At 41.8% G+C, this 27,546-nt stretch overlaps 2 long non-coding RNA genes across 12 annotated transcripts in view; one reads left to right on the top strand and one right to left on the bottom strand.

The window, feature by feature from the left end:
- Positions 1 to 463: 463 nt before the first annotated feature.
- The window catches only part of LOC128787342 (uncharacterized), a 27,335-nt gene continuing 252 nt past the window's right edge, over positions 464 to 27,546 (bottom strand). The window contains exons 2-7 of one of the 2 annotated variants that reach the window (XR_008430684.1): positions 27,172 to 27,269; positions 12,059 to 12,190; positions 8,587 to 8,684; positions 6,880 to 7,070; positions 4,717 to 4,911; positions 464 to 761 (exon numbers count right to left, since the gene is read on the bottom strand). This is a non-coding gene — a long non-coding RNA (uncharacterized LOC128787342). The remainder of the gene's footprint in view (positions 762 to 4,716; positions 4,912 to 6,879; positions 7,071 to 8,586; positions 8,685 to 12,058; positions 12,191 to 27,171; positions 27,270 to 27,546) is intronic. The other variant, XR_008430685.1, reaches the window with a different exon arrangement.
- LOC128787341 (uncharacterized) overlaps positions 26,464 to 27,546 on the top strand; it is a 19,122-nt gene continuing 18,039 nt past the window's right edge. For 4 of the 10 annotated variants that reach the window (XR_008430674.1, XR_008430675.1, XR_008430676.1 and 1 more), the window contains exon 1: positions 27,266 to 27,388. This is a non-coding gene — a long non-coding RNA (uncharacterized LOC128787341). The other 6 variants (XR_008430679.1, XR_008430677.1, XR_008430681.1 and 3 more) reach the window with 4 other exon arrangements.

The following is a 27,546-nucleotide window of genomic DNA, read 5'->3' as shown; positions in this document are numbered from 1 at the left end:
GAGCAAAAAGAGATAGAGCCGGTGAGGGAGGACTAAACAGTGGCTGGACTTCAGTAAACAGAACACCAGTAATAAATACAGAATTAAATTCTCAATATTATCATGCCGGTTCCCTGACTTAGTTACTGTGCTTTTACTATCTCTTGAGAAGGCTATTGGTACAAACCCTGCCCACTGGCACTGAGATTTAATCCCATGAGCACTCCTCCGGTGGCAAGGGCAGAGTTTGGATGCTCATGAGGCAGGATGTGTGGGGACACAGCACGGCTCAAGGCAAAGCCTGAGCACCACAGTGCTTTCCAGCCCACTGTCATTTCATGAAAGGACTAAGGTGCCTTTCATCAACTATGTAGCATCGTTACTCCCCACAGATGAAGAGGTCAAGTTGAAACAAAGTTTTTGGTACTGTTACCATCCTGTATCTAGCATATAGGTAGCTAACTAAGTGCAAAGGCTATTTGGTGTGCATTTCAAGGCTGTATTAATTTTCTAACTCCCTGTGGAAATCACTGGTCATTTTTAACTTCAAGAGAGACTCGATTAACATGGCACGTGAAGCCAATCTTCATGGCTAAGTTATTAGTCTTTAGGACAGACTGGGCTCATACTTCATGCTGGTTGCCAATACAATCTGGGTGAATTCTGGAGAAGTAATCACAGTTCAAGCAGGGGCAGCTGTACAAGGCCAAGGCTATTGATGGCTATTTTCTGAGGCTTGCTGTGGTCAGGAATGCCAGTGATACCTATTTCAGTTCAGAATCCTGCAGAAATCAGAAAGACATCCTCACTTAGGTCTTTACTTAAGGAATTTCCTACCATAGGATAGAATCATGAACTGCAAAATGATTATGTACAAACCTTCAGCAATTAAGCAATACACAAAATAATTTATGCATACTGGCTAAATGCAAAAAATCAGCTAGTCCTGCTCCAAGTGGCAGATAAAAGCACTCTTTCAATGGTTTATTTTTGACCTAGACACCACTAACTTAATATGTTCTGCAGCATCTACAGAGAAAAATTCTTATGGAATATTTTTTAAATCTTGCTTTCCAGGGAAGTACTTTTTTTTTTTTTTTATCTAGTACTCTTTCCTAAGCTCTTTTTGGACCCCAGTGCATGAATTCTAAGATAGCTGGGCAACATTGGAAAAGAGTGAATAGATGAATAGGAGATGTAAAATATCCCAGCCTGCATAAGAGTTACCCAGTCTAGTTTTCCTGTTCTCTGTTGAATTGTGGATTTGGTGATTATTTGTTCAAGCCTGCGGGAAAGCTTATTTAGTTATGTATTAAAAAAATAAAATCAAATGTTCTAATCTTAAGTCATATTTCTGACTACAAATGACTCCTGTATTTTTTCAGCTTTGTCTGGAATATCTCTCCAAGGTAACTATGGTCTGTTCCTGAGCTTGCTTTTTATTTGTAAAAGTTTGGTTTGTTTAAATAGCTGTAGGAAATTTCATGTAATCAGTGGTGAGAGGATATTCACAAAGTTTTAAAGGCCTGATTAGAATAACACCAGGAAAATGGTCAACATAATTTGATGGTCATTCCAAGTATTAATTTTGACTTCAGCAGTAGTAGATACTACCAGAAAAACATTGTAAATCTTTCATTTAAGAAAAAGAAAGCATGTCCCTAGAAAACAGAAGCAGATTTCTCCACATCTCTGCGAGTGTCCAATGTTTACACATCTGATTGATAGCTTTAGCAGTGGCACACATGCGTGATTTATTCACTTTCAGATCTTTAAGTAAGACCACAAAACAACACTAAAATCTCCTGTTTCTCATCAGTGAGTAGGTGGTATCCATCATGGTGAGGGTGGCCTGCAAAGGCACAGACAGCTGTAGGGACAGGTACCTTTTCAGACTGAGGTGAATGGAGTAAGGTGACAACAAAAGCTTATATTTCCATCCATTTGGACAGCAGACAAACAGAGCAGGTGGGCACACACAATGATACCAAGACAGGCCAGGGCAGTATCAGATCAGTGCCTCACCAAAGCAATTGCACGGTAGCAGCAGTGGGATGGATGTGTTCCTTCAGCGCTCTGCGGTGAGACCTCACACTCCTCTCCAGACAGCTCACACAGAAAGCTGCAACAAGGGCTTCTTCTGCACTACGGAGCCCCCTTGTTGCTCCTTTAACGACCCTAACTGTTGCTAGTAGCAGCTTGAGGGCAAAAAAGCCCAAGGCCTTTGGGTGCCATAGATTTTCTCTTCATCCGTGAAACAGACAGAAAATGCTAGAGGCCATATGGAGTACAGCCAGTGAGAGCTACTGCCAAGGCCCCTAAAAACAGCTGGGTAAATGAGTTAACAGCATCACAGCAAACACCTGCTTGTGCTTTCTGTGTCTCAGTGTGGGCACTGCATCTACGTTTGTGCCACCTTGTACAATCAGGCACCAGAGACTGCAGTATAACCAGCTATTTGTCACCTCTTGCCTTACCTTGTTTGCCTCACCAAAGCAGCAGAGCAGCCTGGACTGGCTCCCCAGCCCCCACTTCCAGGGGGGAGCCTCTGCCATTTGCCCCCACACCAATAGCCAACAAGAAATGCAAAAAAGCACCAGCAGCACAGAGATTAGAAAGAGGTGTCAAAAAAAGCTTCCCTGTCTGTCTCCCGCACAGTGGACCCGGCAGATCTTTGCTGGGTTTGAAACCCTAAAAGGAGTTCTCTGTGTTCTGGTACTGCTTGAGCCTCCAACAAAGGAGATGAAAAGGAGGAATAAAACATCTGAACAGCCCAATCTTGTCTGAACTGCATGCATTCATTACAGCAAAGACAGATTTCTTCTGGTTCCTCCTCCGTATCCTCCTCCTCAGTGGTGGCAGCGAGAAGCTTGACACTCCAATTACAGGATATTCAGATTAAACAGAAAAGAGGGACAGCTAGATGGTGGCAGACATTTAGGATATGCCATCCAAGGCTCCATGCAGCCAGCAGAACCCTGAAGGAACAGATTGAAACTACTCTAATGGCCCAGCTCCTCACAATGGTTTGTTATAGATTTAAATTAGCTCTGAACCATCAGTGTTACCCATGACTTAAATCAGGATCCAAATGTACTCACTTCACCAAAGCTACTGTAAAACAGGACCAGTGTTCTGGAGACTGGAAGGGGCCCTGTTCTGTGGGGCTGCTGTTGAAGTGTAAAGCATTGGGAAATGCTTTCTCCATGCTTTTTTTTCCCTCCAGGTTTGCCATTTGGCTGTACCTCATCTCTGAGTCCCTCAGCACAGGGTTTCAGGCCAGAAGTGGATGCTCACTCTACTCATTTACAAAACCATGTGGATGAAATCCATTCAAAGGCTTGTGCAAAAGCATTTGATGTTTGTGGCTCAGAGACCGCTTTTTCCTTTCAAACTTGAGAAAAGTTTTTGTCTTTTTTCGCCTCCAATGGAAATGGTAATGCAGGCTAAGAAAAATGACATTAATAATACAAACTGGGGGCCTTTGGGAGGAAATTTTAGTTTTGAAAAGTGACTACTCTGCATGAATATGTCATGCCATCAGAAGTTTATCTGCATTGTCTTGACTCTTCACATATGTATATATTTCTCTTCTGCCAGACATGGTCTGTATCCTTATTTAAATAGGGTGTAATTATAGATGCCTACTTAAATTACAAGAAATAAATAGAAATTCATCTATTCAATGGGCATTTTCCTAGGAAAAAATGTTTTCCTTCAGATATTGGTTTTCTTCAGGGTTTTTCTCTCTATTTTTAATTTAAAGCTACTTCTCTTATGTTTTATTCACTTGTTTTCATTAGGTAAAGGAATGCCTTGGCATGAAAACCTGTCCTGAATCCACCGCCTGCTTGACAGATAGATATAAAGACTTGAAACATGAGAGGAAAAGCAGATGGTTGCAAGGGAAAAAAAAAAAAAAACTTAAACAAAAGAAAGGAATTAAACCTAGCATAGGCACATGCATTAATACTTTGTGAGTGCCATTGCATATGCTGGTAAGACTGACAGATCTCGACAATGGATCTCTACCACCTTCTAAAAAGGCAGAACCCGCCTTTTTATCTCCAGACTGATCTTGACCAGTTTGTTGCAAGTAGCTACTGCTTGAATTTCAAATATTGAGTGCTGGTGTTTGCCATTGGTCCCGCAGTGTAAATCACATGCTAATGTTTCTCTGTCTTGACTGGATGAGAATAAACATAATAATAAGGAAGAAGAAGCCACTGTGGCTTTAAATCTCTCAGGGAGCAGCAGCAGTTTAGGGAACAGTGACTGATAAAGAGGATTAGGGAGTTCTAGAAAATTTAAAGCCCGTTCCTTTCTAGCCCACACAGGCTCTGCCCAAGGCATAATTGCTAGGAAAATTAGGCTGCTGTGAAATTTATTGCCAGGGTGCAGAATTTACATTTCAATTTCTCCTATCACAGCTTGGGCTGTGGTCAGATCCCCTCTGCCTGCTTCCCCTGCTGCTGCACCCTGCACCCCTCACCCTGGCACAGGCCATGGCTCCCCGCTTCCCCCACGCTCTTTGCAGGGGCTGGAGACAACTGCAAAGCCCTTTTCCTAAAGTTTGAGGAGAGCAAGACTGGCCAGGAGGCATTGCAGAGGATGGCTGCTGTTGCTTTTCACCACATTGTTGCCCTCATGGCCAAACAAGGGCTTATTTTCTTGCCCCTACAGAAATTCAATGGAGTTGAATGTTTGCATTGTCAATAAACTGGTGTCAGGGATTACCTGTGAAGAGGTAGTCACAAGCCAAGGCAGGTGATGACTGTCTCTAGATTTGTGGGAAAGGACCCATAATCCTCTTCCATCTGTGGGGCTCTGCTGGGCTCTACACTGAAGTATGGCTCAGGTGATACCAAAATGCTTCCATCCTGTGAGGAGGGACTGGGGGCACAGCAAGTCGTGAAGGCATCATCTGAGAAACTGAAGAAGAAAAAGAAAAGGAAATAGAACACTTGGAGGGAGAAGAAGAGAAATAGTGAGAAATGGCAGAGTGCAAAATAGTAAGATTGCTGAAGATAAATCAATTCTGGAGAGTATTTGGTTGAACTTTTTAACAGGGCACTCACTGCCCCTTTGTGGTATATGTTATTCTCCTTGTCAAAGAGGTCACTAGCTGGAAGGTTTGCAGAAATGATGATCATTATCTGGATATTCATAAACATCCAATATGCTGCCAATCACAGGACAGAAACAGGCTGTATCACCTCTGGGTCTGAATGGAATTAGCCAAGAAAGCTTGAAATTAGCAATGTGTTCCTTTGTGGCAAAGTCTAAGTCCTAACACTGATGTCATGACTAGCTGAAATTATGTCTAAATTAGAGAGGAAAAAAAAGCTCAACTTCCTCAGAGCTGTTTTGCAACTGTAAATGAGGCATAATTGTATCACCTAGGAACAATGATAAACTGTTATTAGCATTTGAGTTGTATTTCCCCGTAGAAATCCAGGAGGGCTTTTTACCCTGGATTAAGGGTCCCTCCTGACACTTAAAGAGGAAGTGCATATGGAAATGGAGTTGTCCGGGTGTTACCACCTTGAGGTGAAGGATAGCCTGAGGTGCAAGGGTGGAGAATAGATGTTACTGCAAGAAAAGCTGCTGAATTTCGTTTTGAGAGACTGATAATCCCACAGGCTTCTGCAGAAGCAGCTTTTGATTATCATTGCTGATGATATTAAAGGACATCTCTGGAGTCTGTCCTTTAAAAAATGTTTCCCCAGTGCTACTTGAAAACATATGGGTGGGGAACTGAAGTGAAAAACTGATGTTTTACTAACTCTCTTGGCATGATAGAGGCTTAGAAAATGATGTGCCTGATACTGGGGATGCATTTTTAACAGTAAATGAAACCAGACTGCATAAAATTTCAAAATACTAGACCGATAAATGTAGATGAGAAAAGAAGTTGGAACAAGAAAAAGGGACTGTCTAAAGAACCAAATGAGAAAAGATGGCGCAGACCTAGAGCTGGGGTGAATTGGAGCAGCTCCACTAGCTTTAGTGGGTCTATTCTGAGTTGCATGGACTCAGAGAAGATCTAGATGTACACTGGCAGTTTATATACAGGGTTGGAGTAAACCAGGTTATTTTCAAGTGCAGCAACATCCTGAGTGCTTTACCAAGTAATAGGATGGGCAAGCAATTTGGAAAGTAACAAATCTGAGGGGAAAGGAGCAGAGAGATGGAGTCAGTGCCAGTGTATTTTCCTAACTTCAGTAACTGCACCAGCAATGCCTGGCTTCAAAGGAGGCACATCTCCATGGGTTACTGTTAGCTATCAGGAAAGAAAAAAAGGGCAGGGGAAAAAAGGAGAGGAAAGAGGAAGGCTTCATGTCCTAGCTGACCAGGCCTTATCAGTCTGGTATCTTGGGAAACTGGCCTATAGTTACATTATTTAAAACAGAACAGAACACCTGGAGAGAAGTTCATGCTCTTGTTCCAGTGGCTCTTCTCTGGACAACTTAAATTTCTTTCCAAACAACATGCATGCACTATCCTCCAGAAGATGTTTTATACTAGAACAAGTGTGCTCTGTGCTTGAGTTGGATTAGGTTACTTTCACTGGTTTAGCAGGGTATTTTAAAAAATAAAATTAAAAGGTGTTACTCTGCTACTGCTTCAGAGGATACATCAGGCAAACTGCTGGCCTTAAACAAGGTAGAAAACTTCACCCCTTCAGCTCCACAATCTGTGAAAAAACTAATACATTTTGATTGCTGCAGAAGAGCTCTTTTTACTCTTTGATAAAGTGTAGAATCTCTTGACTGGGCTTGTGGATTTGAGCTCCCCCCAGAAATTATTGATTTTGTAAATTTACTGAAGTAAAAAAGCATCCCATTTCAGTGTCTTTCCCCTCTACTTCTCAGTCTCTTTTAGTCATCATGCACATACCCACAGGAAAAGTCAGATGACCAGCAGATTTTTTGCCAGACAGGTGCTACGAAATTCCTGGTGAACTTCAGGAGGTTTTGGTGCGCTCTTAAGAAAAAAGTAAACTCTGCGGAGTATGGCATCCTCCTGCACCAGAACAGGCAAGCTATCAATCTGCTCCTTTTCTGTAAATAGGTCAGATATTTTGACCCCTAGAAAAGATTTTTTAAATGTCAGAACTTATATTTTTGCCTTATGGTGGCTAGAGTGTCTGTTGACACTGTGAGATTCTGCAGTACCCTAAAGAAATGTTAAATCCTAAAGACAGCTTTCATCCTTAGCCACAATCAGTTAACATAATCTATTTTTCAGTTTTCCCGGGCCCTCTTTACACCTTAACCTCTTTTCCAAAAACCAACATGGCTAAAAAACACTTAATATCACTCTCAGTTCTTATAGAAACCTATCTATAGGACAGGTTTTGCATTTGTCTACACAAAGAAGTTTTATTTCAGTGACTTGAGGTGCTAGGGTTTTTCTGGATGTGACTCAAGCCATGATTTCCCATTGAAATAAGCTTTTATCCTTTTTCCAAGAGAAAGATTGTGTTATGAGAAAAATTATTTTATTCTAGAAGCTGTCTAATTAAATTGAACAATAAAAATTGTTATCCTTTATGACCATCAAGCAATTAAGTGACCTGGTGATAGGGAATTATGTCAGTCTTCTTCCTCTGAAATGACAGCTGAAATAGGAGAGGCACTGCTCTTTGTCTACCGCATGTGTGCTGGAGAGGAGGCAGAGGGGGAAGGATGGAATGGAATAATACACAATCAGAAAAATTCTATCCCTGTTGCAACTGCAGAATTGTTTCCCATTAACTTTCTTAAAGGCAGAATTTTCCTCATTGTGTCTCATCTTCTAGGATAGCCTCATAAACAAACAAATATGAAAAAGACCCAACAAACCTCCTTGCATCTACCACAATTTATATTATTCCCCAAACTGTTAATCTAAAATGCTTATTGAGTATATTGTGGTGCCTTTCTCTTTTTTTCTTCTTTGATATCACTTGGTGTAAATGACAGTATAGCAGGAAAAGTCCATGCTAACTTATTGAAGGTGTATGCCAATTAACTTGTAATTCCAAAATGACACAGTGGGAAGTGGATTGGAGACACTGGGTTTAAAAACAGAAGCATCTAAAGTACCAGAGCTGTGGTAAATTCACCAAAATTACAGACCACAGCCTCTCCATCAAAGACATGAGATACCGCCTCAGGGCCTGGTGACAATGTGGCTGAATAAAAAGTTTTCCCTTTTACATCACTACAATTATCTTAATTATAGGAACTTAATTCAACTGGCATACAGTTGCTTTCATTCAGTGATAAAAGCATCCAAGGTGACACAATCCAAGATGAAAAAGGGACATGCATAGGGAAATTAGTGATTCTGTTTGGGACATTATATTGGCGTGACTATTTTTTTAGAAGAATTGTGCCCCATCTAATGATTTTTCCAGGTCATTCAGTCCTTGGGTGGCTCTTGATTATACAGCACTGTGTGATAGGACCATTGTGTATTAAGCATCAGTGAGTGCTTGCCTATCTGATAAAAGTATATACAAAAATCAATTCTATACAAATTATCTCAATAAATTGGCTGAAAGCTTGTAAGATGTAACAAAAGGATTTTAAAAAAAGCAATTATTTTGGTGTCACTTACCAGTTAGGGTAAGATATTTGTCACAAGATATCTCATTGCATGGTGGTTTTGTTTCCTTCTCCCCAAACTGCCATAACTGTGATCTTCCACTGGACACCCTTTGGTAAGGAAAAAAAAAAAAATCATTACCAACTGCCCCTTGTTATATGGCAGGGTCCATCTGGAACAAAGGTTCTGTCAGCCTGCATAAATTTGGTCTAACTAATAATTACTGTAATAAATTAATCTCTATGAGTGGAAAAATATGAAAACAAGCTAAATAACAAAATTGTTTCATGCCAAAGATGTTTCTACAGCAGCTGAATACTGTGCTTTCACACCACAGTTGTAAAAGTTCCTGGGTTTGTAGATTTCCTTGTTGATGGTGGCATTAATAATTTCCAACAGTGAAAGATTTCAGAGTGTCAAAAGAATTAGGGCTGTAGTGTCAGAAAATAGGAACATAAGCCACACAGCACAAATGCAGAGCTTTTTAAATGTGTTTAGATTTTAAATCCTTTTAAGGGATAGCATTGCAGGCTTCAAGTGCCCTAGCAAATCATTAATGATAATATGAAATCCCAGCAGAATTATAGCAGCTATTTCACCATGAACTTGGCCATCCAACCATGTAAAAAGAGTCCTTTCCACCTCTGAGTCATTACTCATTACAAAAAAAGCCCATCATCTTTCCACCAATTTAGCAGGGTACCTGGAGAGACTAAAACTGAAACTAGAAGAGTGATCCATATTGGCTGTATATCTTAACAAAAAGAAAGACTGGACAAATTCACACAAGAAAGAATCTTCAAGTACTATTAAATGCCTCAAGAAGTTGGTGAGATGCAAGTAGCTGCAATCTGGAAAAGTCCTTGGAGGGAGGATCTCTGTGTTTTTCATAGGCATCCATTGTTGGCTGCTCTCAATTTCTTTTCAAATTATGTTCAAGACAGCAACTTTGGGGGGAAATTGTAATTACTGGTCTATAAGTAGATACTGTAATTTTGCCAGAAGGCCAAAAGTTGCAATACATCAGCTTTAGTACTATCTGTTGTCTCCAAACATAGAAAAGGGCCATGAATTCAGTAGAGGGACAGATAATATAGTAATATTAGAATACATTATTATCCAAAGTGTTGCCTATTGACAGTTTAATTTTTATTGCATGGCAAAGGTTAACATCTTTAGATAGTTCAAAGGACCCAAAGGGTAAAAAATTACCAAGAATTCATCTATTCAGCATAGATATGAAACTATGAGAAAAGACAGTCAGTGTGGTGCTAGCACCCTCTGATCTAGATGATAAATTTGATTTGGCAAAAATTTGGCTGTCATTAATGGTGGACAGACACTGAGGGCTGAAAAAAGGTGCCAGCTTATTATTCTGCAGCTGAAATGTAGCTCTTGGTAACAAGATTCACGAGTCTCAGATTCCTGCTGGAAACCGAGCTGTGATTCATTTTGGGAAACTGTGAGAATATTTTTATTTCAGGTTATCTTACTGTTTTACCTATAAATAATCTACCCAGATGTCTTTTCAATTAAACAGAGGAAAAAAATTGATTGAAAATAACAATTGATAAGGAGAAAAAAATGGGACATTCTTCCACAGCTTTTTCTTACAGGTACAGATGGCTCTTATGGGCATCAGACTTGACAGTCTGTGCTGGATCCTTCAGGACAATTTAATCTCAGAGGAAAGTGCACCTACCCCCTTACCTAGTGATGCTTAAGTGAGCAAACTATTTCACTAGAACTGCAGTACGTTTGCTTTTGATTGGTCTCCAGGATTATTTAAAGCACTTTGGGTATGTTTTAGACCACCTTCATTTCTAGATCCGAGATAACTTGATGTCTGTCGCATGATGGGAAAAGAGGAAAAGATACACCATATCAGACAAACAGTTCCAATACTGTGAGTTTTCAGATAATGGTGCTCTGTCATTTTGGCCCTAAAGTTTTACTCTGACTAGGCTGATGTTCTATGATGTCATCACTATTTAGTGTTTTATTCTTCATAAGGGTCAGTGATATTCCATCACTGCCCATTCCCCAGCTTGGTTCTGCACTCTGCAGAAAAGTGTTTTAAGTCCACCACCATTTAAATATATTGAAGCTTCCTCTTCTTGTGGGATGAGAAGTGGTGGCTAGAAATATCCAGCTGACCTTCTCTTTTGCCTCTCTCACTTCTCATCTAATTCCTTTTCTGCATTGGTCTGACAGAGCCTGAGATAGTGGCACTTCAGGCCACATTGCAAGACCGATCTATTATTATGCCTTTTACCAAAGAGGCTGATTTGAAGGGGCATGAAGTTTTGTGAGGCTTCTGAAGTGTTGAATTGACTTTTCTGTCACTTTTGCTTTAAAACATTTTAGTTTCCATGAGTTACAGCACTGATGGAAATATCCTTATAGTCTATGATAGGCAGATTCTATAAATAGCAAGTTAAAGAAATTGAAATATTTTTTAAAACTAACAATCATTCCAAAGTTTTTAAAAAACAGACAATCTATGTAATAACAAAAACCTACTGCAGTTTTCTTTTTGGCAAAAGATATGTAGCAAGAAGGGAAACTATGCAGTTTAATTTTCTCCTTGGTATTAGCTCTCATAGTATTTGCCAGTAATGGCAACATTATAATTTGTAGAATTAATTAATGATCTGGCATCTGATTTTGATTCATTACTGCTTAAGCCAGCTAAGTCTCAATTATCCTCTGGACTATTTATTCCTTAACAAGCTTTTAGCTAATGTGATTTTAAAAATATGAAAATAGGTTTTAACTTGCCTTTAAGACACAGCAATATTTTAACACTCCTCTGTAAAATAAAGGAACCTTCATAGTTCTTATTCTATTATAGTTACATTCAAAATTAGACTAGGGGATTTGCAATGTATTCACTAAATATATATTATATTCATATGTACCTGGAACCTGACTTCAATTTAGTCTTGATTAAAAAATGTACTGAATTGGAAAGTGTGTAATAAAGGATGCCTAAATCATACTGACCCAGAATATCTCACTCAGTCAGACAGTTAGCAAATAAGTGCACAAGCAAGCAGATGATACAAGAATTCAAAATTAATTCTATTCTCAGAGGATGCATAGACTAGAAGATAGCATCTGATTTTATCTGCAGAGGTGTAAATCCAGAGTAACACCTTGGTTAAAGTCTCCTTACCCTGAACTTGATTGCTTATCCTGCAAAAGATCAGAATTGGACTCTCCTGTGTCCAAGGCTAGGTTAAAGTACCTGAAATATCCAGTTCTACTTCATAATATTTTTGTGATGCAACTAAACGTATCAAACAATTTCCAGGTATTTATTATTTATAACTATTTCATTTACCAGATGTAAGGACTTCTGGTATTTTCTCCAAATGACTGATATTTTTAAAAGTGCACATCGTTTAGGAAAGTCTGCCCAATGCAGTTGTGACTTGCGTTGCAATTCTGTTATGATAGGGGGCATTCAGAAACTGCATACCTTTGATTTGGGATTGTCAGGCAGCACTTCAGAGCTGAGTTGAACTGATCTTGAGAAGATGCTTCAGTTGCTGGGCTCTGAGATGATGGTCCTGCCTGTCATCGCTGCACCTTGTCCTTGCTCATACCAAAGCTGAAATGCATAATTACAAAGATGGGTAAATAAGTGAATTATGTGTGTTTTAACCAAATAATCATAGTTGATTACTTTAGTTACTGAGATTTGTTTTCAAAGTACCTTCTAAAAAATTTCAGGCATTATGCAAACAGTAGAAAATACCATTTTCTAAGCTATCAGTGTTGCAGTACATTAAAAAACCCACTTTCTCCTGAAACTGTGCTTCCTTCTCCTAAGAAGTCATTCAGTGGCTTCCCAATACTTGCAAGTCAATGTAGTACCATTGGTGTCAATGTGCTTTTTCTTAGTTCATACTGCTGGGACAGCTAGAGCCTTCCCCACCCTTCTCATCAAAAAACACCTGAGATAAACATCCAAGAGTATCTTCCTTCCCATTTTCAGATAAGTAAGTCTGGCTCCTTTCAGTCCAAGATGGGAAGTCAGTCTCAACTTTTACTGCATGAGCTGTAATGCCATCTCCCTTGAAACCCAAGGAATCCTCAGCTCAGCCAGTTCCCACATGGCTATCCCAAAACTACTGAGTAGGGGGACTGCTGTCTGTGGGTTTAAAAATCAAAACCCTTTTGCTGAGTTAGATCCTCTGGCCCACTGAATCCATGCTGCAATACTCCAGGGACACAAAGCAGCTTAGAAAAAAATAAATCCAGCTTATATGGCCAGCACAGAACTCCTGGGTGGTCACAAAACCAGCTACCAGAGTCATACCAGAGGCAACAAACAAAGGAATCAATCTCCAGTTACTGCTGCACGAGGAAAAGTCCAAGGTACCTGCGTTGTTATGGCAAGAGTTCATTTGGGTTAAGAGGTAAACAGACACGGCTGAGCTTCATCTCTAAAGCTGGGGCTGGATGGCTGGAAGCACCAGCTTTCTCAATTGCTTAGAGTAAAGGATTGAGTTGATAAATCAGAGCAGCCCTGATCGCTTTTAATCAACTGAATGAGGAGGAAGGAGGGGAGGTGGAGGCTTGGGAAGAAAAATATGTAAAGCTTAAAAAGTTCCAGCTGCTGTTCTCTAATGGAGTCTCGTTCCTCATGAACGGTGGAATGGTTAGGCCACCTGGTGGCAAATAGCAAACCAACAACCTTTGCAATCTCCAAGCTACAATACATGTCCAAAGGATCAGAGAGCTCTGGGAACTGTCAAACTCTGGGAGCTTTTCACACCCAGGTGACTGCTACGCAGCCACTGCTGGGAGACAGAGGAGCCAGCAAAGGCTGCCATCAGCCATTCCACAGGTGCAACACAGAACAGCTGACCTGGTGTATGGCCAGTTTCTGCCAGACAGCTGCCTCCATCACCAGATCTTCCACCACAGCCAGCCTCTCCTTCACCTCAGGATGGAGGCAAAGGAGAAAGGAGCCCAGGAGAAAGGAGCTGAACTTAGCTTATAGCTTGTGAAGAAGTAGTCAATGGCTCAGTGTTCCAGTGCACACTGGTGAAAAGTGGTGTCCTTCAAGGGTCTATACTGGGACCAGTACTGTTCAATAGCTTCATCAGCAACAAGGACAGGAGGGTTCGAGTGCACCCTCAGCAAGTTTGCCAATGACACCACACTTAGTGCTGTGGCTGACACACCTGAAGGACAAGATGCCATCCACATGGATCTTGACAAGTTTGAGAAGTGGACACATGGGAATCTCACCTGATTTAGCAAGACCAAGTGCAAGGTATTGCACTTAGGGCAACTCCTGGTATCAACACAGACTGAGGGATGAACAGATTGAGAGCCGAGAAGGACTTGGTGCTGTTGGATGAAAAGCTTAACATAACCCAGTAATGTGCACTCACAGCCCAGAAAGTCAAATGTGTCCTGGCCTGCATCCAGAGCAGTATGGTCAGCAGGGTTAGGGAGGGCATTCTGTCGCTCTGCTCTTCTCTGGTGAGACCACACCTGGAGTGCTGTGTCCAGCTCTGGAGTAAAGACGTGGACGTGTTGGGGTGAGTTCAGCAGAGGGACATAAAAATTATCAGAATGCTGGAGCATCTCTCATAGAAGGAAAGGCTGAGAGTTGGAATTGTTCAGCTCTGTGGAGACCTTGTTGTGGCTCATGAGTACTTAAAGTGGCCCTATAAAAGGCTGGGGATAAGCTTCTTACCAAGGTCTGTTGTGACAGGATAAGGGGTAACAGTTTTAAACTAAAAACCAGTAGATTTATACTAGCTATAAGGAAGAAGTGTTTTACAATGAGGGTGGTAAAACACTGGAACAGGTTGCCAAGAGAGGTGATGGACGCTCCTTTCCTGGAAACACTTAAGTTCAGGTTGGACCAGGCTTTGAGCAACCTGATCCAGAAGAACATGTCCTTACTCATTTCTGAGAGTTGGATTAGATGACCTTTAAAGATAACCTTCCAACACAAATCATTCAATGATTCTATGATTCTAAGTAGGAGCCTGACATGATGTTTGTTAAGAGTCTGAATGAGGAGTCTGTCCCTACGTGTAGCATCAGGTCTATGCAGGTAAATCAAGTGAGGCTCATGTGAAAGGCTGCAATTATATATTTCAGAGGGCTGTGCAGCCCTTCAGAAAGACCTTGGCAACCTGAAGAGATGGACAGAGAAGAAGCATCTGAAATTCAACAAAGGCAAATGCAGGGTCCTGCACTTGGAAAAGAATAACCCCATGCACCTGAACAGGCTGGGGGTTGATCTTATGGGAAGCAGCTCTGCAGGGAAAGACCTGAGTGTCCTGGTGGAGAATAAACTGTCCATGAGCCAGCAGTGTCCTTGTGGCCAAGGAGGCCATTGGCATCCTGGGGTGCATTGGGAAGAGCATTGCCAGCTGGTTGAGGGATGTGATCCTGCCCCTCTGCTCAGCCCTGGTGAGGCACATCTGGAGTGCTGTGTCCAGTTTTGGGCTTCTCAGCACAAAAGGGACATGGAGCTCCTGGGGTGGGTCCAGCAGAGGCCACAAGGGTGATGAGGGGATTGGAGCATCTCTTAGGGGGAAAGGCTGAGGGAGCTGGGTCTGTTCAGCCTCGAGAAGAGACAACAGAGAAGGAAACTCATCAATGTCTGTGAGTATCTGAAGGAAGGGTGTCAAGGGGATGGAGCCAGGCTCTGCTCAGTGATGCCCAGCAATAGGACAAGAGACAACAGGCAGAAACCGATGCACAGGAAGTTCCAGCTGAGCATGAGGAAGAACTTTTTTACTGTGCAGGTGACCGAGCACTGGAATAGATTGCCCAGAGAGATTGTGTAGTCTCCCTCACTGGAGATAATTCAAAACCTGTCTGGATGCAATTCCTGTGATGTTTGCCTAGGATGACCGTGCTTGAGCAGGGAGGTTGGACCAGATGAGCCATTGGGGTCCCTTCCAGCATGACCCATTCAGTGATTCTGTTATCTGGAATTCATATTTTAACAAATATGCTACAATATAGTTTTCATTTCTGTGTGCAAACTATTTCTTCCAGCAAATCTACTCACCTGAAGTATTGCAAAGTATTGAACATAAAAAGCGAGTACATGGAAGATGCCAAACCTCTTGAAGGTTTCTTCTCCAGAAGCACTTCTAAGTATTCATGTTTAGTATCCAAGAATTTAGCCAAGCTGGACAGTGGTTTACTGCTAGAGGGCAGTCACAGATGGGTTCAGTACAGGAAAAAATATATAAATTAAAATCTGCTTGAAAATGTAATAATTCTTAAATAAAGAACTGTCAGTTGTTTTCTCCAGTTTTGTCCACTGCACTTTTAGTATAAGCCTAGTGAAAACAAGCATGTAAGTCTAGCAGCTGCTGCTCTACTGAGCATTGCTTCTAGTAGCTCTCTCTTTGCTGCTCTTCCCTCATTCCTTCACTGCATTCCCTGACAGTTGAAAACTCACCAGACTTGTGACTCACATTTTAATCTTATCTAAGTCACAATGTTTATTTCACAGGATGTCCAATTAAACGTCAATTCGATCTGCTCTGGAGTTGTTTCCTTCCCCTCTGGTGATTAGTATAACCTGAATAACGTAGGAAATACAGAAAGAAAAGGGCAGTAAACAACTCCAGTGACATCAAAAAACCAAGCTGAAACTTTTCCCACAGAAGACAAAGGAGGAAGGTGATGCATAAGAATGTTAACATGGGTCATACTTTCTAATGTTCTGACTGTGAAGAATGGAAGGGAAAATTTTGCTACCTTAAGGTGAGTTATGGGCCTCTTTTAAGCCTGGGGAAACATGAGTATGTGTGGGGCTACAAAGTGAGGTAAAATCTCTGTCCACATTTTCCCTGTGCTTTGAAGTGCCCACTGTTGCCCTTCATTGAAGCCAGCGTGAGTACACCACTTCCCTGCATCCTGCCTCCAGTGCAGTACTGAAGCTCTGAGGTCTCAAAGTGAAGAAGCAGACCCCCACCTACCAGGTGCTGCACACTACTGTCCAGAAGCCCTAAAAAACTACCATCCATCACCTCAGTGATTGACTGAAGGGGAATCTTATCATGACAGAGACCTGCACACTTTTGCCGGGCTTTCTTTTCATCTTCATTCAGGCATGTCAAGTGCCACATGATGCACATAAATGTAATTCTACTTGTTGTCTGCTCCAGAAGTAGCCTTCTGCAGAATAACAGGCTTACACTGGAGGCTTGGAAATGGAGGTAGGGCTCTGCATAAAACAAGGGGCTGCTTTTCAAAATAAGAAAGAAAATTGAACTAAACTTTCAAATGTTACCTGGTCTTTGAAAAGCCACCAATGGAAAACCTCTTGAGAAACCCCAAATTTTGGTGAAGCTGTGCAAGAATGGAGCTCAGAGTCATCTTTCTTGCCAACTTGTCCAGCTTCTAAGTCAATGTCATCTGGGAGTTAAATATCACCAGTTACTCAGGGGAAATACCCTGGTTTCAGGATGAAACTTTGCTCACTGGAGGACACAACATAAATGCAAGCATGCACAACTCTATTGGAGAGATCTCCTCCCAACACAAGTATTTGAAACAAAAAGTGCTGCTGGTTCCTCACTCTACAGAAGCTTCCTGTGTTAGTTCCCAAGGAGAGGCCATGCTGTGTCTCTGGCTTTTCTGTGTATGCACCAGGACAAACTGAGAGCAGGAACTCACAAGGGTAGCTGAGGGGTGCTGGGGGTCCTGCAGATCAAAGCAAAACTGTGCCAAGGATCCCAAGTCCATGGGCACATTGCGAGGCAGCTCTCTCAAGAAGCCAGATGTTCTCTTCAGTTTGCAAAGGGAGCAGTTTTGTGACTTAGGGAGAAATATTTCCATTTGAGCTCCTGCTGTGACAGTGCTCATTACTGTGAGCTGTGTCTAAGTGGCAATACAAGGTGCTCCTCACAAAACATGCCCCGTGCCTGCCCACTTTTTTTTTTTTTTTAACCTATGAGAGGTTTGGCACTTGACTTTTTTTGGCGATAACATTGTAAAATTCTTTCCAAAGAAATTTTCAGTGTGCCTTGCTGGGACTTTCTAAAAAATATAGATTAATTGTGATAATTAAATTTCCCTCTGAGTGATTTCTTTGATAAATGGGTCTAGTTAGGACTTTCAATTAAGCACCAAGCCCTGCTGTGAAGTCAGACTGAGCTTCATGTCGCAGGCATTTATTGCCTCATTTACACAGAGACAATCTGAATTATTTTACATTACACTGTTTTCTTTATCTGTCTTTTTTTACACAGGTATTAGAATTCCTATTAACCCTTCTAGCAGGGAGCCAATTAAAAAGGTATTGTCAAGCAACTTTTAATTATTTTGTTATAGTTTAAATAAGCCTCCTGGAAGCAGGGCACTTAAAATCTTTCTCTTGTCCATACTGCAATGCATAAACCTATTGGTTTGTTAGTGTGCAGATTCTGAGTCTCCAAATGATAAAAAAATATTAAAATAATATAAAGTAGGGAAGAATAGACAACTACCACAATGTTTTGATGAATGGTGGTAATGTGCAACAATCCTGGGAAGAGAAGCTTTTATGTTTTTGCATTGTCCAAAATTGTGAGTAAATGGTAACCACAGCTTGGAGAATTTCAGTTACTAGGTGTGCACTCCACCTTTAAGGTCTGTGTTTTAAGTTATATCCAGGCACTCAAGCAGCATGGTCATTTTGAAAGTGGATTGAAGTATTTAAGATACAGAATTTCTACTTTTTATTATGCAGTTGGGATTATTTGCTTGTTTTTCTAGTCACTGGTACTGATGGCTACAGAAAAAACATCCATGTACTGTCAATCACTACTGTCAATCATGAAGAATGAAAGGTCCACCGATTTAACAAAATCAAACCCCCAAACTGAACCAAAAGAAGGTGTATTAAAAAAAAAAAAAAAAAACAAAAACAAAAAACCACCAAAATGCACATCCATATACAGGATTCACTGTCATTGATAATAAAGAAGTCTACCAGCCCTAGAAAATGGTTTTAATTTTTTATGGGTTTTCTGTAAAGCTATCCACAGCTGTGCTAGCTAAGATGAAATTGCAAGGTTTAACAACTGGTGTGCTTAAGATATTAATCAGAAACTAATTATCTGACATTAGGAAAAAATATGCTTCCTCTTCTCCCACACTACCCAACAAAATAATATTTCTGTTTCTTTTATACATATAGCATGTTGGAATCTATGTAATGAGACTGTATACATTTCTGAATACACTTTTGAGCTTGGTTTTGATACAACCAGTGAATTGGTATGCTTCTCAAATGACAGTTAGTCACAGGCACATTTTAATTCACATCAAACGGAACTTTTTCCAGGAGGCAGAAGGATTTCCAGGGATTCACCACAATCTACAGAAATTATTCTGTCTGTCCATATATGAATTTAATCAAAGTCAGATCTCATATCATCTATTTGATGCAATAAATGAGTTGTGACTACTCAGAGTTTAAATAATTGACAGAAATTTCAATGCAATTAATGTAAATCAAGGAAACAGACTCACTGATGAGAAATTAGGGTCTGTAGATTATTAAGGGCTGACAGTAAATCCAAATGTCAGCCCCCGCTCCCTTTCTTTTCTCCAATATAAACCACCAAACCCCATGCTTCTAATGCAGATTTGTTCTGCTCTGGCATATCTAATTTCTTAAACTGGGAAGACAAAGATGAATGATACCAAATAATATAAGTGTACATTTTAAAAATCCAAATGCTATTTTAAATGCAAGTTTAAATGAGAACACTATGTGCATGATGTGGTTAATATTTATCTAGCATCCTCTGTCTTTGAGGCACATTTCATCATATAAGACTGTGCTGTTAAAGCAGTTCATGGGAATGATGTGCATGACTCCTTTTGCTAATGGGAGCTGGTTGCACAGAACAATCTAGCTGTTAGTGCTCTGAGGAGAAGGGAACTTGAATAGCAGGGGCTTGGAGAGCAAAATAAAAAGAAAGCTGCTAAGGGCATTTGAAAATACACTCGCTATTCTTTTCCCTCCTAAGCATTGCTCCAGTAAACAACAGCTTCAAGACTCCTCTTTAAATAAGTGACATGAAAATGAAAAGAGCACGACTTTGTATCAACAGCCATTCAAAATGCATCCAGGATCCCAAACTAACCTTGGGGATAGGAAAGGCTTGCAGGGGGAGGGTACTGCTAGGATGGTTGATTGGGCTTGTTTCTTTCTTTTCTGGCCAGTTGTTTAAAAAAATTATCCCTGGTGGGAGCATTCTGCCCCAAAACCAGGGATGCTGTGTTTACTACGGGCAGTGTATTTAGGCCCAGATTTTAAAAATACAACTGCCTAAAATTAGACTCCCAAATCGATGTAAAGTGTTGAAGAAATGCCCTGGTTTTCAAAAGAATCAAACATCCACAGTCTCCAGGTCAAGGTCCTGACCCAGGAAAGCAGATGAATATTCTCCCCAACCCCCCACCCCGAGGCAACGTGATTGCTCAAGCATTTACGGCTGAAGTGCTTAAGTGCTCCCGTAGGTAGGGGTTAGAGAACTTAAACATGGAGGGAGAATCGACTGGGCGCCGTCCACCCTTTTAGATCTTGGCCAGAGGGAAGCTTTTTCATTTGATTGGTTTTTTATCACTTTGCCTGTGTAGAATTTTCCCAACCAAGCCATAAGCAGCAAAGTGCTTTTTAAACACACTGCAAACCTTGGTGCCAAACCATGCTGGGACAATTTCCTTTGGGACATGGGCTACAAATACACAATTTGTTGTAGGGTTGTGTACAACCCCTAAAGTTAGGACAAATGTACACCATGCTGGAGAGCAGCTTCTTTCAAAGGCTAAGCTAACAGCAAACTCTTTCTGATGATTAGTCAGGACTAGAAGGACCTGGGAGATTAAAAAGGCCAATGAGCATTGTGCATCACATGGCCCTTTCTTAAATGCTGTGATGCTGATCTGTGAGTGGGTGAAAAGATGGCTCAAGGTACTGGACCATCATACAGAAAACGTGACTCAAGTCCCACTTCCAGAAGAAATAAATATGACCTTAGGCAAGTCCCTGACTATTCACTTCTTACACTGTAAAAGGGCAATGTACTTTTTTGCCTTTGGAGTGAAGGGAGACTAAAATCCATTAGTGATTGTGAGGTGCTCAGATACTAAATTCTTAAGTGCTGAGAAACATCAGGAGAGGAATTTCCCAAAGAGATATTATTGAACAGGTCTGTGCATGCTTTTTGGTACTATCTGTCATAATGTGTTGTTGTATGTTTTTATTCCTGATGTTTTATTTATCATGAAGTATTAAAGGCTGGGTTTCTTTACTATAGAGGATTGACTTGGAGGAGCTCCATGGGGAAACAAAATGTTTTCCATGTTGCAAGACTAATAACATAAGGGGGAAAAGAATAACCTTATGTTGCCATTTGATTGAAACAATAAATAAATGCTTTCATTTTGGCCCATACCATCTAACTACTATGTTCTTATGCCTGTTCAGTCTCATTAACTGTCTGCTTTTCACCTACTGTGTTTCCTTCTCCTTCCTATCCTAAAACTTCCTATCAGTTTTACTAGACATTGAAAAAAACCCAAAACCCACCCAACACAAAAAAATACCTTCCAAAATAGTTGAGGTCATAACAAAAATATTTTCATGCTTCCCAAATTGAATGCCTCTGTAGGATGTCCCCATGACATCAACAGAAATGCCCTATTACTGTTTAATTGTCAAGTTCTGACTCAGTCTGTCTGTGAGTGACAGTAATAAGGACAAAAAATGGAGCCAGCTTGCAGACACCAGGATCAGCTTAAAGCTGAGGAAAGATGGGCATGGGACAGGAAAAAGAATTTAAAAGAGCGACTTAATGGAAGGTTAATGTTCTTCATCTAAGTCTGTATCGAAATGTTACACTTAAGATCTCACAGAAAGATGATTTTTCTCTATTTTCTGTTTTCCCATGCATTTGTGTTCTTTCAGGCATGTAACTTTTGATCATACTCTGGCAATCAACACAAACCTACTGATTCTCTTAAGCCTTAGCTCAGAATAGGTGACAGAAGTTGCATTGCTTTCAGGTCTTTAATAATCTGGGTCCTGTTTCTCAGTATGACACCTTCCTTGGACTGCTGGCTCCGCAGGGATCGGTGCCAACGAGCGAAGCATTCCCACTGAGGACAAGCATGACTTTGCAACCCAGCATCTCATGCTACAGCTGTCTACTGCGTCATGCTGTATGTCCCATTACACAGCTTGGCTTCTCTTATGTTCATCAATGCTTGTTCCCTTTGGTCTTCTTTTGGGGCTCTTCTTGTCTACAACAGAATATCTTAATTTTCTCAATCAGTACCCTGAAAATGTATGGGGAACTTCCAGATCAAAAGACACCAAACACTGGGCTCTACTACCACCCTAAGCATAGCTCAGACTATTTCACCTTTCTGTGGGTTTCATACAGTTCCTTTATACCCCACTTGATGCTTGTTCTTTTTATCCAATACTTTGATACAGAATCAGCACTGAACTATGATTTATTACACTAAGTAATTCTTTTTTGTCTGCTCTTAGCTGGCATTGCAAACTATATGGGCTGGGGTCCTATACTGTACTTGTATTGAGAAGGTACTTTAACTCACTTTTGCACCATTTGGATTCAGATCTGATCCCAAAGATTGCTCATTTTATGATTTATATCAGCCTAAAGAGAGCTCTCTATGGATAACTTTGCAGTTCGGAGCCACAGAGAATTTTTTTGGAATGTTTTGCAATACAACCATATCCCCTGCACTCTCTAGAAAGCCGTGGGCATTTCTGAAGGTTGGTAGAGCTCCAGAGCAGGCAGTAAAATCAAATAGTATTTAAACCCATTTTGCTAATAAAACCAAATTCAAGTTATCATAGAATAATAACAATTCATTTTATCTCCCTATCAATCATCAAAAGACTTACAAAAATAGGGTTATGGCCTCTATGTTAGTTAAAGCAAGAGAAGCTCAATTTAAAAATTAAGAAACTCAGGCAAAGACACAGTTTACTACTGGTTATGAAAATAGTTGAGGATTAGAGTATTGAAGTAGTTGTACAGCAACTAAAAAGGGCAAAAGGTGAGGTCTAAAGATCTTAAAATGTCTGAATTTTTTTCTTTCTCCTGACGTTTATAGCCCTTCTGTTTTATTTTTCAGAAACAAAAGCCTGTAAATTTTGCCTTCTCCTCTCCTGCCCTTTTCTAGAAAGAAATTACATGAAGCTAAATGGTTGTCCCTGGATCTGGTCTACATTGCCCTGGGAAAAAAAAAAAAAAAAAAAAAAAAAAAAAAAAAAAAAAAAAAAAAAAAAAAAGAGGGGGAAGGAATTTGATTTGAGGCATTTTGGCCAACATTTAGAATGGAACACACAGCACACAGCACTGTTCTGTTTCTGCCCTTTTCTCAGTTACCCACAAGACCTAAGCCACATTCATGCAATTTGCTCAGCCCACAGCCTGAAATCAATGAGGTCTATGCAAGAAGAGAGCACCTGCCACAGGCTGTTACAGTTTTTATTTATTTTCTGTACTATTGGACCACACAGGAACCCCAACAACAAATACTGTCTGGAGCACTGTGTAAACATTGACCAAAATGATGGCCCTGTCCCAAAGTGGTTACAAACTAAACAGAGGACAAGAGACCACAGATGGATAGAAACAGACAGAGGGAGAATAAAGGAAATGCATGCTCAGTGACAGCAGTATTACCTCACTAGCAGTCTAAGGGCAATCAAAGCTTTCGTAGACCTCATGGCAAAGGAGACTTTTAAGGAGATTCTAGAGAGCTACCAACAGAAATCTGAGAGTGTTTATTTGGGGTACTCTCCAAGTATGACAGATACCACAGAGGAGAAAACAAGAATGGGCTTGCGTGGAGATGAACACAGGAGGATGGTAACTCCAAACAAAAGGAGACAAATCATTTTAAGGTTTTAACAGCATTTAAACATGGCAGTTGTCTTCATTCCTGGCTGCCTTTAATAGTCACCCCCTTTTTTGCCCCGACCAATCGTATTCACCCACATCCTCCTCCAAAAAGGAATGTAAGGACCAAGCATGGCAGAGCTGGAAGTCTGCTCACATAGGGCAGTCCCTGCCTCTTGACAATGAGAGATGATAGGTGGAGTCCCAGGGGACCCTGGAAATGAAGACAGGCAGCTTATGTTGATGTGAGATAGGGGAGGGGGGAGGTAGCACAGTGCTGCCAAGAGAAAAGTGACATGTTCAAAGAGACAGGCCAGAGAAATGATCTTTGAAGCAAGAGCAGCCACATGCAGTATGATTAGGCAAAGGCAAGCCTGCATGTGTCAAGGCCAGAGAAAGGGAGGCTGCACCGACTCAGCTGCTAAATAATGTGACCTTAAGCAAGAATTTAGCTGCATGAAGAGTAAGAAAGATGATTTTAAAAGCTAGAAGATTTAGGAATTGGAGATGGGGTGGTATAAGCAGCTGAAAGGCTGTACCTGTATGTAAGAGAAGTCAGAGCCGATGCTCACACACAGCCGTGAGTGACAGACAGCATGGCACGCTGTGCACAAGCACAAGTGCAAGGAATGGCAGCAAGCAAGAAGTCGAGGTGTTTCCTCCCTCTCACCTCCTGTTCCACTTTTTCCTCTGCAGCTATTGAATACAGGCAACTACAGAGTAGATGCTTAGGATAAGCCAACAATTCAGCAAATAATTTCAGTCCCATCAATAATTATTTTCTCGTGTGGTCCAGATTCTGTTCAATATACCCATGAGGTTGTGTCTCTCATCTAACTCAGAAAAAATATGAATCCTTTCCTCCATGCTCAGTAATAAACTGCACAGCCCTTGTGCAGTTTTCTGCTGTACTCCTGGAATAAGATTACCAGCAAGATTAAGGCCTCTGGTTGTGAGAAGGGAGATTTCACAGGATTAAATGTTATCCAGTCTACTTCTTAAACAGAGGATAAAATACAAGAAAGGACTACGAATTATATTACTGAAAATATCACAGACCATGATGGTGGTAAAAGGGATAATGAAAGATCGAAATTTTAAATTATATTCATAAATAAAAAAATAAAAAGCAACAGGGGAAAGTACTGCAGGGACTACAGTTGTCATCTATTGCCAGAAGAGGGCACTCCCGGCTTTTTTTTTTTTTTTTTTTTTTTCTTTTTTTTTTTTTTTATGACTTGCGAGATTTAAATCAAGATTTCCCTTGGTAGCATTTCCCAGGCATAAATCAAGCACAAATGAATAACCTTTGATTTATCATTCCTAATGGAGATGTACATCATATTGGCGTGTCATCACATTTCAACATTGGCCATTATGATGCCAATCATATAGTAATTTTCTTCTGTGTCATAATCAGTGATGAAGATGTACGTTTCCATTCAGTACAATTAGATTTTCATGTTTCTTAATGGTAGCTGAGGGCATTAGGCAGAATACCTGCTTTTGCTCTAACTCTTTTGTACTCATATTTTTCTGAAATTGTATCCAAACCATTACCCAATCACTACTCTTCACTAGTTAAATGCCACCCGTGCTCATATGGGAAAAGGTGAGAAAGATTTAAACAATCATTCCAAGCAGCAGAGGAACAGCCATTAAAATCCTGGGCAAATACATGGTGTTGAAAAATACCTGGCCTTAATTATTTGAGAGTTTCTTTGTATACTCCATGACATCAGCTTGGGCTTGTCACTAGTGACCTAACCCAGACCACAAACCGCAGTGAAGGTGCTCGGCTGGGCCTGATGCCCAGCTGGCCATGTCCAGTGGTATTGTTAGGAATAACTTCCCTGGGAAAACCCGAGCTACAGCTGTTGGCACTGAAACTGTTCTGTGAGCAGAGGCATCCTACTGGTTGGTTGGATGAATGGATAGATGGACAGGTAAAATGTGTTACTGTCATTTAGAACAACTCCTGGCTCTCCTGTAAGGGGCCAGTGTATGATGAGTTTGTACAACCTAAACAAGAGAAACAGAAGTCACAGCATTTTCAAAAGCACCTGAGCCTGTCTAAAAAAAAATCCCATTATACATCTGTAGTGGATATTTTGCCAGTCAAACATTTTACTAAAACGACGCCTTAGTTTTTGTCACCTTTGCTTTCTGCCCAGATGCAGAGGGGTGACGCTTGATCTCGGGGCAGACCGACACGCTGGGGCTCAGGATGGAGAAGCTGAGCGGCATCGCTCCAGCCTTGTCACTACACGGCGACATTCCCAAGCTCGCGAAGTGAGCAAGCACAGCGCAGCCCACGAGAAGGACGCCCGTGCCTCAGAGCCAGGCGCTCCGGGTGCCTCAGCGCAGAGCCCGGGCGGGACGTGGCACCGAGGCCCGCCGGTGGCCGCGGAGCGCCCGGATCAGCAGCATCCCCACGGAGAGCTCCAGTGTCACCTGCCGCCACCTCTTGCTGCCGGCTGTGAGCGAAGGGAGCCCCGCTGCCCCGCACACGCCGGGAAGGCCGAATGAAGCGCCCGGGAAAGATGGCTTCGGCGGGCCGCAGGGGCACTGCGGCAGGGGACGAGCGCTCCCCGCGGCGCCGCCGGCAGGGACAGGGACGAGGCGCCTCGGGGGACGACCCCGCCCGCGGGAGCCGGAGTCGCGCCACCTCCGCCTGTCGCGCCGCCTTCCCCCTCCCCTCAGCAGCGCACTCGGCTCCCCCCAGGCCCTCCCGCGGGGGCGTTCGCGGCCGCCGGAGCTGCTCGGGGTGGAGGGATGAGCGCCGGCAGCGAGGGATGAGCGCCGGGCCGGTGCGCCCTCTTGCGGCCATGGCCGGGAGAGCCGCGGGGTGCCCTGCCGCTGGCCCTCTGGCGCTGAGCTGTCACCATACCAACAGGAATTGTGTTACAAACCTGGCCTGCACCCCGCTGAAAACCAGCCCGTGTGTGCCCAGGTGGCCAAGGCGGCCAGTGGCATCCTGGCCTGGATCAGCAATAGTGTGGCCAGCAGGAGCAGGATTGTCCCGCTGTACTCGGCACTGGTGAGGCCACACCTTGAGTCCTGTGTCCAATTCTGGCCCTCACTGCAAGAAAGGCATTGCAGTGCTAGAGTGTGTCCAGAGAAGGGCAACAGAGCTGGAGAAGGGTCTGGGGCACAAATCTGATGAGAAGCAGCTGAGGGAGCTGTTTATCCTGAAGGAAAGGAAGCTCAGGGGAGACCTTGTCACTTCCTACAACTACCTGAAAGGAGGTTGTAGCCAGGTGGAACTCAGCCTCTTCTCCCAGGTAACAAGAAGACAGAATGAGAGGACATTGCACCAGAGGGGTTTATGTTGGATATTAGGAAAAGTTTCCTCCCCAAAAGGGTAGTCTAGCATTGGAAAAGGAAGCCCAGGGAAGTGGTAGGATTACCACCCCTGGAAACATTCAAAAAACATGTAGATGTGGTGCTTAGGGAGATGTTTTCAGGTGGACCTGGCAGTGTTAGGTTAATAGTTGTAACCAAGGGCCTTGGAGGTCTTCTCCAGCCTCGATGATTCTATGATTGGGTTGTCTCATCTCTCTTGTAAGATAACTTCTTTCTCAAAAAGGTTAAGGGCAAATAATTTTCTGGGATAAGAAAACTGATCAAAAAAAAAAAAAAAAAAAAAAAAAAAGAATCTCACCTTTAAATGGGAGCTGCGGAAAGACCAAGCAGCCCCTTCTGGTGCACACCAAAGACAGTCCTTTCCCACAACGGTAACTCACTGTTGCCAGGAGGCACCTAGAACACATTGGCACTGTGAGGGCACCGAGCCTTTGTGCTAATAACAGCAACGTTCTAAACATAGAAAGCCTGAATTCCTGTCAAAGAAATCAGTTTGCATCCCAGCAAAACAAAATGTGAGTTTCCTGCTAGGAATGGGAAAAGTTCCCAATTATGCTGATGTCAGGCAAGCCTGGAGGTTTTATCTAGGTACAAAGTCAGAGAACTGCTTTCTTCCCAGGTATAGCAGAACTAAACTGTAAACCTGTGTTTAACTGAGAAGTTACTGGTTTGT

The sequence above is a fragment of the Vidua chalybeata genome, chromosome 4 (genome assembly GCF_026979565.1).
Source record: "Vidua chalybeata isolate OUT-0048 chromosome 4, bVidCha1 merged haplotype, whole genome shotgun sequence".
Taxonomy (NCBI): domain Eukaryota; kingdom Metazoa; phylum Chordata; class Aves; order Passeriformes; family Viduidae; genus Vidua; species Vidua chalybeata.
The sequence above is the reverse complement of the archived record's forward strand: the minus strand, read 5'-3'. Positions and strand labels throughout refer to the sequence as shown.